The sequence below is a fragment of the Pinus tabuliformis genome, chromosome 4_1 (assembly GCF_031772625.1).
Source record: "Pinus tabuliformis cultivar Carrire ecotype Pingquan chromosome 4_1, CPIR1, whole genome shotgun sequence".
In the NCBI taxonomy this organism is placed as follows: domain Eukaryota; kingdom Viridiplantae; phylum Streptophyta; class Pinopsida; order Pinales; family Pinaceae; genus Pinus; species Pinus tabuliformis.
The window spans coordinates 192,533,773-192,539,076 of NC_142303.1; the positions used below are offsets into that span (position 1 = coordinate 192,533,773).

The 5,304-nt window shown below is 33.5% G+C and overlaps 1 pseudogene; it reads right to left on the reverse strand.

Moving 5' to 3' along the window:
- Window positions 1-2,497: 2,497 nt before the first annotated feature.
- Window positions 2,498-3,565, reverse strand: LOC149174865 (protein EXORDIUM-like 2 pseudogene; annotated as a pseudogene).
- Between the last annotated feature and the right edge of the window lie 1,739 nt (window positions 3,566-5,304).

Below are 5,304 nucleotides of genomic sequence, written 5' to 3' on the forward strand. Positions count from 1 at the left end.
ATACATTTTTCTTCTAAATTTGTATTTAACCATAGTAAGTCTAAGAGCAAAGCTAATGGCCAAATAAATGTAGAATAAGGCCAAGAAAGAGGAATGAGTGTTTGTGAGTATTTGCATGTACAAGATTTTATGAATGAAATATAGTTTCATGCCAATTTGTAATTTTATGTATGAATGAATGAAGAATTCCAACATTTTTGTATAATTTTTTGTATAATCTCGAATTAGCTGAGCAGAAAATGTTTTATGCATGTGTATTTGTTTTACAAAAATAGATAAAAAAAAAGCATTATATAAACAAAGTAAAAACAATTCATATTGAGAAAAGGCAGTTATGAGTAAAAGGACCATGTAGGAGGAAGAGAATATGACTTATCAATTCAATATTCAGAAAAAGCTCTTGCGAGTAAAAGAACCATGTAAGAGGAGGAGAAGATGACTTATCATAATAGGCATATGAATATCTCCATAAGATAGTAAATGAAGTTACGAGGTTTCGCAAGATTATTAATGAACTTTCTCCATTGGGATTTATTTGAATGAGAAAATACTTGATCTCAACATTATATAATTAACTTGGAGTTTTATTGATGTAAGTAAATTAATGCGAAGCACCAATTAGTAAATGATTAGCTATGTGTGTAATATGGTCAGTTGGGTTTTGAGCATATGTTTATTAGGTAATATGTTGTGTGAATGAATTATGCATGAAAACTAAATTTTTCATTTGTCAATATCCCTGCCATCAGCTTGCTTGGAATCATCATTTTGGTGTCCTGGTATCGCAATCTCTACCAGCAACGTATTCGGAATACTGGATTTGGCGGAAAACAGTGTGATGATAATAACACAGTTAAATAAGTTAAATAACGGAAGGATGAAAAAAACTCGATTATTCTCTCAATTTGAAGCATATATATTGAAGGCCGTGCAATGCCATTGAAATGTTGGGAACTTATATTTTATAGATTAGAATGGATTGTTAATGGTATGTGATAACGAAATTTCAATAATAATGCTTTTATCTAAATTTGATGCTGCTAAATTTTCCCAACTGCATATTGAATTAGTACAGAAGTAACATTGGACACATCCATTACGTAAACATGGACACATAACATTGCATAAACTTCAATAAGGCACATAGAAGTATTATAATAGTAAGCTAATTCCGATCTAGCGATTTGGATTTCTTTCTCTGTAATTGCATTTAAAATGCAAGTCCATCACCCAAACTTATCAACTTCGAATCCTAGAAAAGGGAGAAAATATAATAATTTATACACAGAAAGGTTCAGTGTTTATTGTATGTGTAGATATTGTTTCTTAGTTTGTACCGTGTTGTTGTGCCACGTGGTTGGGACGGTGCAATATTGTCCTCCCTATCCATGTTTGAAACACGTCTATACATATCGGGTTGTTGAGTCACGTGGTTGGGACGGTGCAATATTGCCCTCCCTACCCATGTTTGAAACACGCCTACCCATGTTTGAAACACATCTATATATATCGGGTTGTTGTGCCACGTGGTTGGGACGGTGCAATATTGCCCTCCCTACCCATGTTTGAAACACGGCTATACATATCGGGTTGTTGTACTCTCAATGTTTGTAAGAAATATGCTAGGTTTGATGTAATATAATCCTTCTTCCACGGAGATTATCCTCTTTAAAAAATAATATTGTTCCTTAGCTCAAAAACAATAATTTTGAAAACAAATATATTGTTTCTTAGCTCAAAACAATAATTTTGAAAAAATCATATAGAACCCTTTAAAAAAAGATATTGTTTCTTACCTCAAAAACAATAATTTTGAGAAAATCATATAAAACCATTTAGAAGAAACTCATAAATATGCTGAGTTTGATGTAATATAATGCTTCTTCCACGGGGGTTATCCCCTTTAAAAAAAAATATTGTTTCTTAGCTCAAAAACAATAATTTTGAGAAAATCATATAAAACCCTTAAAAAAGAAATATTGTTTCTTACCTCAAAGAGAATAATTTTGAGAAAATCATATAGAACCATTTAGAAGAAACTCTTTCATGAAAAGTAATAAAATCAAACATCAAATTCCAAACAACTTACTAGTAATGATTAAATTCGAGACAACCTAACAATAATGAAATAGAGCATCAAATTCCAAAAGTCCCAGACAGCCCACCAGTAATGATCAAATTCCAGACAACCTAATAGTAATGAAATAGAGCATCAAATTCCAAAGATCCCAATAATGAAATGGAACATTAAATTCTAAACCTACAACAAATATAGAGCAAAATATTCCAAAAATCAATTTAAGGAAGGGAAAAAAGTTCGAAAACCTGAATGACTAAAATAAGATATAAGTACAAAATTGAAATCTAGAATAATATTATAATCTATTTAAGTTCACACCACTATGAAATGTAATCGAGATCTATTTAAAACATGGTATATAGATGCCACCAACCGCTCTCGCTTTATTTACTACTTCAAATAAAAGTGTGGCAACTGCTAACAGTATTTGCAGGTATTGCATTCTTTTGCAAGTGTGGTCTTACATGAGAGGGTATATGGATTCCACATTGCAGGTAACACATACATTATTCTTTTAATTCCAAAAGCGTTGTACCTTGCATTGCTCTTCTTATCCACCAACCATTCGCCCGAGTAACCAGAGTATGCGCCCTTCCCCAGTATACCAGTGCAAGCTGTGACCACTTCTAGCTGAGCCTTTGCAACTCCTTGATAGTAACCACCCGTGTTGAAAGGATTCGTTGTAGCCCCGACCAGAATAGTGGCTATGTTTATTATCATCCCATCGACACCCACGTCTCCATTTGGTGGACTTAGTGGCGGAGTGGGACGCGGGGCTACAAAAAGCCATGCGCATTGCCCCGGACACTGCATGCCAGAGTTCCCAACCCACGCCAGCAACATCCTCTTCGACCCACCTTTGGAATTAGTTACGGAAATTGAATCATGAAAACCCCACGACTCCATGCAGAATCTCTCCACATACACGTCGTCCGCCGTGAGAACAATGTAAATTCCCTTGTAGTCTCTGGGAAACATTCTTTTAGCCAACCTCTGTCTTACCAGCAATGCAATATCGCTTCTCTTCAGCTTCTTTCCACGGGAGCACAGCGCGTCAGAGGCTTGGCCCCCAATTTTAACTACTCGTGAGACGCCTCTTTTGGCTGAAACTTTATACTGGTCAGTGGTTTCCCACCAGCTGCTCACGGATGGTTGGGTTCGAACGTTTCTTCCAATGGAAACGATGAAGTCAGAGACGGCGGCTTTCTGGGAGTGACTGAAATTGCCATACCAGAGAATATAGACTTTGATATTGCCCGGTCCTGTGACAAGGGTTCCATTGTGATACTGCAATACGAGAGGTGCTGAAGAGACAACAGAGGGCAATCTCATGCCCTGAGAAACGGAGGTTGTGGACTTCAGTGATGTAGCTTGGAGCGACGCAACACAACAAAATACGACCAGAAGCATCAGAGACAGACGCCTGTGATAGTTGTCCATGATTTCCCTATTGCACCAGCACAATGAGAGGCGCGCACACGGGACAATCAACACACCAATAAGATGCAGGAGCAGACCTCGGCGTGGAGAAACATAACCCATACAGCCTTTTTATAAGGAATTCCTGCATGCATTTACTTGACACCTGTTTGCCTCGATTGTTTAAAATAAAATTTCAAACTACCTATCGAGTATTTAACTGACAAATTATCTTGGATAATTAATTTTATAGATTGGTGTAGCATGCAGCTTATTTTAGGAGTAGTCTATAATGCGATTTTTTGGAGATTCTGGTGACGGAATCTGGCGGAAGAAATTGAAGTTAAACCTTGATTTGTTAGAGTTAAAATGGTTTTTTAACTGTATATTTGGATTCAGCACCATGAAAATCCCCTCGAACGTTTTTATTGTGCAGAAACTAGCTATCAAACTTGCGATTCCAATAAATTCTTGCCAAACTTCACCGGAAAAACCCATCAGAAAAACTTTCAAAAAGTCACATTTTAAACAACTGCCTTATTTTACGGTTCGGGCGAACTTGGTTAATTAATTTTATAAGTCGGTGCACTATGAAGTGAACGAAAGAGTAAGCTTCATAATGAATAGGTAATACGCAAAATAAATGACACTAAGTAAAGAAGTTACAATTTCTACTTTTGCACGGATTGTTTTTTAAGGATGGAAATTGATTAAGCATTATCAGAAATTCTCGTAAAACACTTAACCTTAAATATTAACAATTTTAATTTGTAATTTCAAAAATTTCCATAATTTTTTCTTAAAATTATATGGTAATTTCTATTATTACTGAGCAAAAATGAATTTTTAAAATGTATTGATGCTCGATAAGACTTGTAAATAAAAAAATTAAGGATATGTGTAAATAGGTAGATATATTGTGTGATAAGGAATTACGAATGCATTAAATGATATGGGCGAGGAGATGTGTGAATGGTAGATATAGTGAGTGATTTCGTGATTTATTTTATATATTAAGAGACGTGTGAATGAGTAATTTTTTCCTAAAATTATAAGGTAATTTCTATTATTGCTATTTAAAAATGATTTTTTAAATGTATCGATGCTCGATAAGACTTGTAAATAAAAAATTAAGGATGTGTATAAATAGGTAGATACATTGGGTGATAAGGAATTACAAATGCATTAAATTATAGGGGTGAGGAGACGTGTGAATGGTAGATTTAGTGAGTGATCCGGTGATTTATTTTATATATTAAGAGATGTGTGAATGAGTAATTTTTTCCTAAAATTATACGGTAATTTTTATTATTACTAAGCAAAAATGAATTTTTAAATGTATCGATTCTCAATAAGACTTGTAAATAAAAAAAATTAAGGATATGTGTAAATAGGTAGATACAGGGTGATAAGGAATTACAAATGCATTAAATGATATGGGTGAAGATGTGTGAATGGTAGATATAGTAAGTGATCCGGTGATTTATTTTATATATTAAGAAATGTGTGAATGAGTAGATATAATGGGTGATCTAGAATCACAAATATAAGTATGTTATTTATTTTATAATTTAATTTAATGAATTTGTTTAAATGGAATAAAGTTAATATTAAATATTATTTATTTATTATTTATTAAATAAGTGGAAAATAGTTTATGAGTGTAGTTCAATTGGTAATTGCTTTGTTTGAAGTAATATGTCCAGTATGAGGTTGAAAATTCAAATCACTTTAGATTAAACCAAAAAATAAAAATAAAAATAAATTATATATTGATGGATGTATGTCAAATAAAAATTAATAAG